This window comes from Zea mays, chromosome 10, assembly GCF_902167145.1.
Source record: "Zea mays cultivar B73 chromosome 10, Zm-B73-REFERENCE-NAM-5.0, whole genome shotgun sequence".
Classification (NCBI taxonomy): Eukaryota; Viridiplantae; Streptophyta; class Magnoliopsida; order Poales; family Poaceae; genus Zea; species Zea mays.
Genome location: NC_050105.1, coordinates 24,942,902 through 24,956,910, shown reverse-complemented (window position 1 = coordinate 24,956,910; position 14,009 = coordinate 24,942,902). Strand labels below are relative to the sequence as shown.

Here is a 14,009-nt window from a genome sequence, read left to right as displayed (position 1 = left end):
GTCCACTATTGTTGAAAGCAAATATGTTATTAACAAAGTCGGTAGTTTGACCATCCTGTAATTAAGAAAAAGTCCACCATTAGAGAGAGAGAGAGCAATTAAAAGTTATAGCATTATAAATAATAAAAATGAATGTAACTATAAAAGTGTAACAAACTAATCTCATCTTTAGATTCTAACTGTCGATGAAGGGGTTATATATATACACTCTCGATCCATGAATTAATATACAAGTTCAAATAGATTAAATAGCTAGGATTGAGTGTGTTCAACTAGAATAGAATAAGTATAGTTTTCATTCACTTTGTACAAATGGATAATAATTTACTAAGTTTACATAGATTGACTAAATGCTTCTAGAATCTACTAAATCTACATTGGCAAAGTTGAACTAAATTTGAGAAAGTTCGTCAAACCTCGGCTCCTGGATGATAGAATTGCGGCAACATCAACGATGGTGGTGATGGTGGCGGTGACTGCCACTGTGATAAGACATTTGTCTGAGTATTTAGCTTCTGCAATATTGACTATAAATGCAATTAGTTAGCAGCACTAAATGGTCAAAATACTATTTGTTCTAAAATGATACTTGTACTAATTCAATTTTATTGTTGTGCGGTGTAGTAAGCAAAGTACTATTGTGCTCATTTTACACCCTCGGTGCCTCCTCTAGATTCTTGATTACAATGTCTTACTTCATAAGGTGACATTGGCTACTACTACCACCCAAACACTGAGAGAAAGCTAATCTCTATATGATCATACATCTCTCGAGTTGATCATCCTGATAAACATGGAGTAGCTTTAAATTTTAAAATATTAAAATTTTAGTTGAACAAAAACAAAATTTAAGAAATTATGACATCATCATTTATGCGCCTTTCCACCACCACTAGTATACATCGCCATTGGGTCGATCCATCCATTTTGTCAATCGAAGTCTTCACCATGGCATTGCACCATCTCCAACCCATATCTTCCCTGCAACTAAAAAACAAATTTAGAACTTAAAGCTTGAATGTTTCATAACTAATTCTAAATTGTGAACAACTGACCAATCATTCTAACACTTGTTGACTACATAGGACCTCGAGCTGTGCTAGGTCTGGTCTGATCCCCTATGCCCCTGTAGGTATACAATCAATGGATGATGACTCAACATCAATTTAAGTTTCTTGTATATAGCAATTTGTAGATATATTATGAAAAGTAGTATTTACCATGTCTCACACCATTCATCTAGTTGTACGAATGTATCCATTTCCCCTAAAGGTATGCTTTCCACAATTGTTTGTATACCTTCTTTTCTTGATTTGCTTCTCCTCAAATTCTTTACAAGTCTTTAAATGACAAATGGTACGATAAACATTTAGATGCTCTTCCAACCACAAAAGTTGGACTTGCATATATGTTAATGTATCAAAATAATAACAATATTTTAAATTAGTAAACTTGATTCTAAATATCATTATTATGTAGATACTCCTCCACAATCAAGTATATATCTAAATACTATCGAAAATTATTGATCGGTAGGCCTTTCACCTCCTTCATGAATGCATTTGTAACCTGAAGTCTTGCATTAGAGAATGCATCCCTACAAACCTTTTTTGCACAGAGTTCAAGGACATGATCTACATGCTCCTTATCTTCAAGAGCCACATGATAACATTATGCAATATCAAATTTAATAATGTTACTAAGTATTTATAAATATGGCACAAAAATGAGGAAATAACTTAAAAATTACTCAAAGGCATCCATGCTTCCTGCGCATTTATGAATCATGCATATTCAGCAAGTGCAAAGACCTTCTAATTTTTGCAGGAAGTATTCTCGTGATACTGGTTGCCCACAACTCCTAGGTTATGTAAACGACAAGATTACCTAAGACAATGTTAACCTATCTATGGTGACCTTTCCCGTCGAAACTTGTCATGTCATAAGCTAGATCACAAGAAACAAAAAGATTAGTGTCATGTATAGAATTAACAAAAAGAATATGTGTACATGTCACCAATTGGTATGATTAGAACCCTTTCATCTGCACTTGAAGGCACCAAAAGGAGGGGTAACAATGTGGCTCTTTCTAATCTGCTTCTACACAAATTATGCACAACTAGAGGAATCTCCACCAATCGGGTCCTTATAGTCGTCATGTGCACGCTTATATTGTTGTTCTCCATCCTCGTACTACTACTCTCCAACCTCATATTGTTTGTCTCTACCATCATAGTTCTCATCTCAGCCCTCATATTATTGCTCTCCACCCTCATACTGCTCGTCATATTCATCATTTGAACTTTGAAGTGATTCCCGCCTCATCTCAGCAATACCTCCTGTCGACTAGTGCTAAAAGAACTCTCTTAGAAAATGTTCTTGCTTGTCTTGATCGCCCTGTTCATGACCCCGTTTGTTGCTCCCTTGATCCTACGATTCATCTTGTTTGGTGAAATAGTAGAAGTTAGTCCAACAATTATATAAAGATCATTGATCAATATAATAAAAATTAAACAATGTGTTAGAAAAAAGTTTATGTGTTTCTATTTCTATTTCTAGATCACCTATCTCAAAGGTTGTTAGGATCATGATCAAGTACTCCCCTTCAACCTAAAGTAGATTGGCTGACTTTTTCTTTAATGATTGTTATTTTTGTTTGGGGAGAATAGTGGCATCATCACTACTGCCAACTAAAGAATCAAGATCTACACCAGGATCGATAAAAAAAGACGTTGGTAATATTTCTTCTTGATAGACTTCATCAACTTGTCCAACCTTGATATGATAAACAACATCAGCAGGAGTATGTAACCATTCACGAGCATTCACATTGTATAATATCCATCACACATTTAGTTTTGGCACATGTATGAGAAAATAATACATCTGCTCGACTTGATATGCAAGGACAAAATTATCATTGCTCGATAGTCATTCGTTGTGTTTGATTTTAACCATGCCGAATTGGCCATATCAAATCCCATGAATGTTATTGAACCAAACACAATCAAAGAAGAATACTTGTTTTTCTCACATGTAAAATAAATGTGACAATCTTTTGAATGATTCCACCATAGTTAATCTCTCATCCATGTGCATTGATCGCCCTAGTTATAACTTTAGAGTTAACTGTGGCTGCTCGAGGACGAGAGGCTTCAAATGGGACTAACCAGAAGCGAAAACCATTAACATCATACTGACCATAGATTCTAACATCTACCCTCCCATAGGATAGATGCCATAAGTCAACATAGACATTGGTATCTTTTGTGCACTAAAAAGAATTTGAAGCTAATGGACAAATACAACAATCATGTGAGAAAATGGACAAATACAACTATTATACATAAAATTAGGTCCTCCATTTATCCCATGCCATCGCATCACAACTAGTTGCTTGTTTGTAGATAGGTGTTTAGACGTCCAATTATGCTTGTCAAACTTAGTATATAGAAAAAATAAATGGATAAGGACTAGACCAACAAGGCTATGGAGTTGATAAATACAATATACACTTACATGAAATACGGTTCCATATCTTCCATATTGGTATAATGTACAATAAAGCGGATATTTGTTCTTCTTGAGTAGAGGCATGGGATATCTGTAAAAGCCCAAAATTTGTATCATAGAAAAACAATGATATAAATAAATAAATATAATTATGTTAGTGTTTTGGGAATTTTTGTAATCATTGGAGATTTAATTGTTCCTTTCCTTTTTCATATTCAAGTAATAGTATCAAATTAGTCAAGTAACCAATAAATAAATAGAGAAATGTGCATCTTGTGATGCATTTTATTTAAAGGAATCATGACTTAAATTTGACCTCAAATTATAAATGAAAATATAGAACAGAAAACGAGTAAAAAGAAAGGAAATAATAATAAATTCATTATTTCTCCCATAATTAAATAATAGGAAGGAAAATGAATAAAAATATTGCAAATAGCAGTATTTATATTCACATTAGGATTATGTTGGATATTGGAGATCTGAAAATTAAAAACAAAAAATTGAATTTGTCTTGAACATTTGAATTTGGAAAAGAAAGGAAATAGAAAAGAAAATGGGAAAGAAAAAGAAAAAGACTCCGACTGGGCCTATTCCGATTTCAGCCCACCAAGCCATCCCACTATTTACCACAGCCTGGCGCAATATGTGGGAGTGCGCCGATGGATGGGACCAACCCGTCAGTCTCTCTGTGAAACCGCCCTATGACTGACCAATGGGACCCGCTTTGTCATCTTCCTGGTTTGTTCTATGTCCGCACGTGCATGGCGGGGAAGCCTCTGCCTTGGTTCCAATTTTCGTGCGCTCGACCTCCCGTGCTAGGTATAAAGGTAACCTCAGGCAGCGCCACCCTTCACCGTATCTCTGTGGCCTTTCCCATGACCAGTTCCTGAGCGCCGAGGTTGTTGCTCCCATGGCCTCCATTGCCGCAAACAGGGGGAGAAAATCCGAGTGCCGCTACTTGCTTGCGAAGCCGCGTGGCCTCGGCTGGTAGCTCGGAGGAACTTGTCAGAGTGCACTGGTATATGGGCATTGGTTCGGGAGCCAGGGGTGACCGGTGTCGCGGGTTACGGATCTCGCCAAATGGAGTCGCTGGACGTTGGTGCCGTGAGGCATTGCGGACCATTGCATTCTTCTGGGTGTCCTCTACGTGTAGCTCGTTTGGGGTCCAAGTAATTAGCACGGGGTTCGAATTTGGGGTGTCCAGCGATGCTCAGCCGTGGAGGCCGGGCGCGGGCGGCACCGTCGGGAATCCGCACAAGGGAGGAAGAACGGTTTCTGACCATCAGATCCAAACCAGCGGTGGAGATTAGATCAGAAGATACCTATTCGTTCTGGTAAAAGGGAGTTGTTAGATCATGATCCTATGGTTCGAAATAGATCACGCCTTCATGAGATCTTAGGCGTCGGATCGAGATCTTAGGGCAGTCGTAGCTTACCGGTTCGCAATCTGATCACGACCCCAGATCAAGCGATCTACGACCCACGATCATCGATACCCCTTCACCGGGTGCAAGTTACAAAGGGGCCCCTGGACTCTATACAAAATAACCCGCCATCCAGCTGTAGTATAGGAATATTACATCTGGGTCCCAGGGTTTATGTTAACAATTACTCAGGGGTCCTTTGCCTTCACAATTGGGTCCCTGTTATTTATATTCTAGACCCTGAACTTCTCCTAAATGGTGCCCATTGCCCAGAATTTCGGACAAAAGCAGAATTTAATATATAAAATGATTTCTAACGTAAAAAGAAATCCAGAAACTTAGTAAATTCATAGCTAATCCATTTTAACTCTGTTTTAGTCCGTTCCAGTTGCGTTGGCTTGGTAATAAAATTTTCTACACAGTAGCGAACCTTATTTTGATATATCACATAATGTTATAATTATATATTTGTTTACCCTTGAGTAGTAGATTTATTTTACTAATCAAGATTGACATGTCTATAATTATAATTTTACTATAATATGATTTCTAAATAAGTTATAATCTAGATTAAAGTTAAATTAATTATTTAGAGTATATTTTATGTATATTAACCAATTTATAATATAGTTTAATATCTAATCACGTAGGTCTCCCGAAAATCATAACTTTAAAACCCTAACTCCGAATTTAGTGGTTCTCGAACCCACGATCTCGTAGCATCGCGTAGAATATTATTATGCAGTTTGTGCTTATGTTTGGTGTGATATTAATTTTGCATATACCACGTTTTTTGTATTGCTACGATTATCAGCGAGGTTACGAGAATCTGAGGATCATCCTGGTGCCTGGAATATTGAGTCTCAGGCAAGTTGTACCCTTGATCGCCCCTTTTTACCTAATAATGTTCGCTGTTAATCACTGTGACATGCTCAGGTTAATTTAATGGGACCTAATAGGTTTCCCTAACATTGTTTATCCCCACCTTGCAAACAGATGAACTATTGGATAGATTTGCTATTGCTTTACCTGGTTTTGGGAAACTAATGTTTTATTATGATCATGTTCCAATTATGTTGTTGTTTAATTTTTGTTCATGATAAGATCATATTGTTAACTGGAACATGGAGAACCACCCGGAAAAACAGTGCTACCACAAGGGTGGAATGGGACGCCCTTGGCCAAGTAATTAGGAAAGCTAGGGAGAGATTACCTTACCCGAGTAAGGGCAAGAGGGGAGGCGTCACTGCTAGAGTATAGGGAGGTCCTCGGGTCAAACTGTCTGTAAAGCTTTTCGGACGAGGGATTCCTATGCTTCCTTCGTCCTGAATCTGTAGCGGGTTTTCTCGAACTAGTGGAACTTTGAGGCCTCGTAGTGCTACCCTGTCTTGCTTCCTTAGTAGAGGTGTATGGGGTCCGTACAACCCCGTGGAAAATGGGTAACATGACTTGTGGGTAAAGATGTGCAACCTCTGCAGAGTGTAAAACTGGTATATCACTACAAGAAAACGTCGAAGAAGTGTCGGTAAGTTTAAGAGTATCGGCCCCGACACTCTTAATATAGATAAAAGTGTGGGTTTGACTGTACCGACACTCTTAATTTAAGAGTATCGGGGTCCCGCGAAAACCGACACTCTTGAATTAAAAGTGTGGGCTTTTTACTATACCGACACTCATATTCACTCTACCCTAAACCGCCTACTTGCCCAGCCTTCGCTCTTTTGCCTCGTCTGCTTCGCTCGTCCGCCGACTCCTCGCGCCGCCGCATCCTAGCGCTGCCATGCCGCCCCGCCCTTGCCTCCTCGGCCACGCACCACGCGCCCGTCGTCCTTGCGCCACCACGCGCCGCGCGCGCCCATCCTCCTCAGCCACGCGCCGCCCTCGGCCCCTCGGCCTCGCGCGCCTCGCCCCGTCGTCCTCGCGCCGCCCGCCCATCGTCCTCGCGCCGCCGCGCACGCGCCCGTCCTCCTCGGCCACGTGCCGCCCTCGCCCCTCGGTCGCGTCCCCTCGGCTGCGCGCCCTCGCCTCCTCGCCCTCGCACCACCACGCGCCGCCCTCGCCCCCTCCGCCGCGCGCCCTTGCCCCTGTAGTTCAGAACCGAGCATATAATCTCTGCCTGTTGTCATTAAGTTTACCTTTGAATGCTAACTTAGCATATAATCTCTGTAGTGGTTCGCTTGTTTTCTGGATTGGAGTTGGTGTAGCATTGTCTGTGGCGTTTACCATGGTGTGAATCCCATTGCCTATAATGCTATGCCATGCTTTTATTTATATCTTTCACTTGTAACTTAAATACTTGGTGGTTTTATGTATCAGGTTTCTTCCATGCTAAAGGTGAGCTCACAACTATCCTCTGTTTTTTATGCTGTCAAACGGTATGTATCCCTGTAAAGCGCATGGTCACTGCTAATAGCAGGAGGTCTTTGTGTTAGCCTTTCTGTGCTATGCTTCTTTAGTCTTCCATTATCTCTATACTTTATCAGTCCATTTCTGAGGGTTTTGCTGCTGATCTATTTAAATTATGAGCAGTGTTTTCTTCTTAATTTATGCACACATTTTTTGTTTGTTAATTAATTATTTTGAATACTATTGATGGTCATTAGAATATAGTTATAGTACGATAAATATGATTTTATGAAAGATTGAAGGTACATTTCAAGACATATTTACACATATGATTTTTATGTTTCATAACTAAATATTTTGAGAAATGTTAACAGTCAAAATTAAAAAAAACGTCTGGATTCTTGAGCTTATGGCACTTTTGCGCTGCTTGAAAGCAACAACAACGTGCTGGGTACCACCATATAGACAAGTGGAAAAGACATTTGTGTACTCTCAAAAGAGCTATAGGATAGAGTCACATTTTCATGCAGCTCTTTCACTAGACTTAGTTTGACCCGATTTTGCCCAAAGTGTTATTTATGACCCAAGGGACTATTATTTTAGTAATTTGGTTCTGTGTGATCTATTTACTTACCCCTTCTTTCACTTGTTGCTAAATCTGTTGCAGAAATAGGCCATGGAACAAGCATTTAAGTCAATGATGACCCAAGCACCACCAAACTCATTTGGCTCCAACTCGTCTTTCCCATTTGGCATGCCACAACAGGCATATCCTACTGCACCAAGCAGTTTTTCGTACTTGGAACTAAAGAAAGATACCTCCCCACAGGTGTCAACTGTTGATGTCTCAGCTACCGAAGTGGATGCCGCTGGAACATCGAAAGAGGTGGATGTGACTGAGACACCAAAACCCTCTAAGAAATTTGGTATGGCATTTAGTCTTGTAGATTTTATTTAACTATCCTTGAATGGAAGGTTGGGACATTCAGTTTGCAGTGGCATGCTCAATTGTAAGTTACCATTGTTGTGCATTTATACTAATAAATGAAACGGACTAATTGGTGATGCGGCTTTTCTTAATGTTGATATTCATTTGCTTTTGTTTCATATATCTGCTGCTCATTCTGGCAACCATAATTAAATGTATGCAGCATTTGTTGATGTTTCTCCCGAAGATTTGCGGCAAAAGGACCTCCAATCTTCACTGGAGATGGTAGATGTAAAACATGATAGTACAGAAAGTGAAACTAAGGAGGATACTGAGGAAAAGGTAAGTTATGTTACAAAGCTAGGTAGTAAGCTTCCTGAAAAATCCACTATTAATTTAATACTCTAATTTCTATAATTCTCAAAGGCTCCCACAAATGGAGTGACTTTTAAGCTGAATGAAGATGCTGCTCGTGGGCCAACTGAATCCAGTAAGCAATTGAACATACACATTGCAGATCTCTATTTTTGTCTCAGTATCTTCTTATAAAATGATTTGGTAGTGTACCTTTTATCTAGTTTTCATGGTTGATCTGAATAGATTCCTCAACTGATTCTGCTATAGGTCAATCAGGACCTATGCTATCTGTTGAGACAATTGAGAAGATGATGGAAGATCCAGCTGTGCAGAAGATGGTTTATCCGTAAGTGCCACCTAACATGTTACCTTTACAGTTATTTTATTGAAAACAGAAGCACGTCTGCTTTCCAAGAATTAGTTTTAGTTTATTATTAATTGTAATAGTTTGGTGAATATTGTTGATTGTCAGTTAATTACTCTGAATGCCCTCAACGAGCGCCATGATCACCTCTAGACTTGGATCACTCGCTTGGTCCCATTCCCTTCCTTCCACAAGGTCCGTAACGACCTCATTCTCGAGGAGCTCGCCAAGGTGGCGTCTCCTCGCTCCGCCACCGCCAATGCTCTATACAGTTCCGGGGCCCAGGCCTAACACATGACTTCGTTCACTCTTGCCTCAGAAATATTAATATTTATGGTAAATTATTAGTATCATTAGATAGATTTTAACTTCTTTCTTATGGACTTGAACTTGTATGAATATTGAATATGGTGCTTGTGTTATGATATATTGAATATGGTGCTTGTGTTGTGATATATTGAATGTTGTGCTTGTATTGTGCTGTTATGGAGGCTTCCCATCTGGGGAGGGAGAAAAATAAAACTGAGTTTTAAAAAAAAATATTCAGTAAGAGTGTCGGCCCCCACATTCTTATATGCGCCCAGGTAGGCTGGTGACCGCGCGCGCAGTAAGAGTGTCCGCCACGTCACTGGCCGACACTCTTAACATAAGAGTGTCGGTTGCATGTTGAACCGACACTCTTAACTTAAGAGTGTCAGTCCCCACACTTCTATACGAATAAGAGCGTCCATTTTAGAGTGTCGGCTAAGAGTGTCGGTCAACCGACACTCTTATACTAAGAGTGTCGGCTTATTTCAGTAAGAGTGTGGGTTTTTGGCCGATACTCTTTGCCTTTTTTCTTGTAGTGTATCAGCCATGCTCACGGTCATGAGCGGCTTGGACACACTCATGATTAACTTATGGAATTAAACTTAATTTGTCATTTGCATTGCATTGTGAGTGTTGTTATTAATCTTGATCTCTTACTTAATTGGGTTGGTATTTACTTATACTTAGTAACTGCTAATAAAATTTTGACCAACTCTAAAAGCAATGCTCAGCTTTAACCATATCCTTTGGTAAGCCTTACACTTCACCTGAACTCCCACCTTTGCTAAGTTCATACACATTATTCCCCATAACTTGTTGAGCGATGAATGTATGTGAGCTCACCCTTGTTGTACTCACATTCCCCCCAGGTCAAGGACAGGTACCACAGGATGAGGCACGTGAAAGATGTTATGATGAGTTCGTGAGTGGTCTATGCCATAATCTCCCAGTCAACTAGGGTTGCTGGATCGATGTCTTCATATGATGTAATTATTTATTTATTTTGTACAGAACTCCTATTATGTAGTAAAGATGTGACATTCGTTTCTGTACCATGAACCATCATATGTGTGAGACTTGATCCTAGCACACTTGGTGATTATCTCTCGCCCGGGTTTTGGGACCCCTGAAATCTCGGTGTGACAATATCTGACCCGGTCAGACAAATGCAATGGATAGATATGGGCCATAGTTTTTGACCCACAACAGTTCATGGGTTGGGCATGGGCCGTAATTTTTGACCAAAAACTCAACCCAACCCGAAAAAACTGACCCAAAGCCAAAAAACTTGACCAATCTTAAAAATCTGATCTAATACACCCAACAAGCAAGCATGGGCCAACCCGACCCAACACTAAGCATGGGCTAACTATGGGGTGTGCCAAACTCACGACTCAACCCAAACCCAACCTGACATGATGTTTAGTATGTCTATTCTTAAGTATGATAGTAGGTTGTGCTCCTACTACTTGTAGTTGTTCCTCTCCATTGAAAAAGTTTTAGGGCACTGATAGGAGGATCGTCATCCACATTGTACGTATTATAGGAGCATTGACATTATGTTCATCCACAAAATATACACTAGAGAAGTATGATATTGTCGGTGTTGAGTACCGGCAACACGCTACGGGGATGGACGTGTAGTGCTTTTTGGTGGAAGGCGACACCAATTGCAACTCGATGGTACGTGCAGAGCACATCGGGGACACAAGCGATTGCCCAAGTTTGGGCCCCTTGGTGGTGTAATACCCTACGTCCTCTTGTTTCTGTCTGTGTGTGGTTGAGTTCTCTCTAGAGTACAGGGGATGTCTAGAGGAAGAAGATGAGTTCTATGGGTGTCTATCTCGTTTTCATAGGGTCCCATCTTCATCCTTATTGCCGACTAAATTGGAGTTACAGATAAACTAAAACGAGTCCACGATCTCCACGTTCCACTTGTTCTGGCTCTCATCGTGCTAGGCTATAGTCAAATGAGTTGTCTGTCGATTTCCACGCGCTACACATACATGAGGCGACTGGTTTCTCACGTACGTGCGTCTGCACCTTCCTCGGACTCCAATGGCTCCTGTCTGACCGAGGCCCATCGGGAGGATTTTAGGTGGCCCATCAAGGGCCATTCGAATGACCCATGAAACATCTATGGGTTGTGGTGACCTGGGGGATATATATCCCCCACAAGCCCTTGAGGCTCAAGCCAACTTCTGAATATAATTGGCTCGAGACTCTCCAAAGTAATCTCTAACTCTGATGGCAAGTTCTTAGTTGAGTAAGTTGCTTGCTTCCTTGGAGTGCAATTTCTGCTGAATGTTATTGTGGGTGAGCCCCCGAGCTTCGAGCCGACTTGGGAAACAACCGTCTAGAAGGTCCTAGAGAGCACTTTCTTCAATAGATCGCCATGCTCGTCTTCGTCAATGCTCTAGTCCATTGGGTGCACACCCAATGGGTGCAACCCTCGAGATTCGAACTGACTTGAGCAGCAATCGATTCGAAGGTCCCAAAAATTCTTCTTCAATGGATCACTGTGTTTGGTGTGTTCTGAGTTGATTGAGGATTTGTCTAGCTGAAGTCTACCCACTTGTTATACATGTGAATTGTGAACTTGTGATCTTTGAAAACTTGTCAACTTATGAATTGTGAACTTGTGATCTTTATGAACTTGTGAATTGTGAACTTGTGATCTTGTTTTATTTTCAACTTGTGATAATTGTGATATTCTTATATTGTGAACTCGTTATATTGAGCGATTTTCATATTGGTATGTTTACCGATTGTATTTTAAATTTAGATTGTTACATGTGTATTTTTCATACCGAACTTTCGTTTTCGATGTTTTCGAAGTATCGATTTCGTTTCTGTTTCTGTAGTTACCGTTTTTTATTTTGTTTCTCATAAAAATATAAAAAACATAAATAGTTTTATCATTTACAGACAATTTTTGATTATTTTCATCCCTAGTATAAAGATATCCTTATATTTTATAGAAAGGCATTATTTTTTCTAAAGTTGTTTTTGATGCGGTGGAATGTGGTTGCTTTCCTTGTACGGGGTTTTGTGTTTTTCGAAGGTCCGTTATCACTTTGAAGTAGCTAATTATTGCATCTAGTCATGCATATTGTTGTGAAAGTTGCTACCGATCGTCCTAGTTTCTTACATGTGATTTTGGATTATGTTTTCTTACTTTGGTAGTGATTATCTGCTTTTTAAGGGTACAAGGACGTCACAAACGCACACCACACACAAAGAAAGGATTGTGAATCATATATCTCCAATGCGTTGGAAACAAGTGGTACCACTAAACTGTGACACCCCAGTGTCACCTAGGGTTTCTCTTAAAAAGCCACACCAAGAGCCATTACTTCCTGTGAACCAAAGTAAGCATGAGCATCAAAATAACTTAAGTGACAAAGAATTCACCAAGTATATGTTTAAAAGTGTCATGATCAAAACAATTGAGTCCTTGAAAAGATAAGAATGTGCAACCCTAATTAAGAACTCTAAGTGAACCCCATGAACAAAATTCAAGAAAATAAGCAAAAGGGAATGAAAAGTTTAAAATTTTGAGTTGAGCCAATAATATAAGTTAAAGTATATTTGATAAGCAACAAGATAGATTGAGAAAGCTTAGCCAAAATAATTCAAGAAAACCCCCAAATCAAGCTTCTTTTGTTGGGACTCATTGGGAATTCTGAATTTCAGAATTCTGAAATTCAGACCTTGAGCCAAACATCAGGGATGTTCACCTTGATCCCTAACTCGAATCCTAATGGCCCCATTGACAAATTTGTGTCTAACTAACCCCTCTGTCGTGTGCCAGAAGATGGCATTAGGACGCGAGCCCTAGACACGACAAAACTTGGGATTTGCCTCGGGTTTGGGCAGGGAGACAGACCAGATTTCCTGGCTCCATATCTCTGCAACCAGTAGGCAAAATCCTATGACCTCCACACAAGAATGGTAGCTTGTGAGGAGGAGAAGAGGTTTTGTGCACTGACCCAGGCGAGAGCAGGCTCGGATAAGCGACCACACGCGCCAGAGCTTGGGCAGAACGCACGGGCACACGTGTTCGACCCTGGTCGGCACGCCAGAGCTCGCCCAACCCGCGCGCGCGCTCGCCCCGGCGTCCGGTCAAGTCCGCCGTGCGCCCACGCCCTCGGCCGTGCCCGCCCGCGCCTATAAAGCCTCCCCGGGCGCACCTCTCTTCGCCCCGCACTCACCCTCATCGGCCAGCCACCGTTCCTTAGCTCCGGCGAGCGTATTTGCGCCCGCCATTGCCGCCAGAGCTACGGCCGCCGTGGCCAGCCCACTCCAGCCGCCCTCCAGCCCAACCTGTGCTTCGGCTAGCTCCGCCAGTAGCCCGTGAAGCTCGCCAAGCCCTCGGACCCGACCGGACTTCACCGGAGGCCCGAGATCAACCTCACCGGACTTCGGTCTTCCGCCGCCGCGCGTGGACCGAGCTATCCAGTGAGTCTCCGCCCAATTCCTTTCGCTCATGTCTTCTCTGGCATCCCGTGGATCTCCCTGACCCATTTGATTGAACTATCTCGCCGTGACCAGGCCGGTCTCCTCGCCGCCGACGAGCATCCCCGCCTGCGCGCGTGGACCGACCAACTCCGGCCATCTCCGTTGACGTTCCGCACACCGTTGTGATCCCCGCGACCTCCCCTTCGCCCTCGACCACTTCACCGGAACAGTCTCGCCGCCGGTAAGCCCCTCCGCCCTTTTCTTCGCCGCGGCTACTGTTTGAGGTAGAAGAAGGACCTCGGGT

The 14,009-nt window shown here is 41.5% G+C and overlaps 1 non-coding gene across 1 annotated transcript; it reads left to right on the top strand.

Moving 5' to 3' along the window:
• Positions 1–7,249: 7,249 nt before the first annotated feature.
• On the top strand, positions 7,250–8,551 carry LOC103640954 (uncharacterized). The gene is made up of 3 exons (XR_002749441.1): positions 7,250–7,274; positions 7,954–8,212; positions 8,438–8,551. It is a non-coding gene; the product is annotated as an uncharacterized protein (transcript).
• The last annotated feature ends 5,458 nt before the right edge of the window (positions 8,552–14,009 follow it).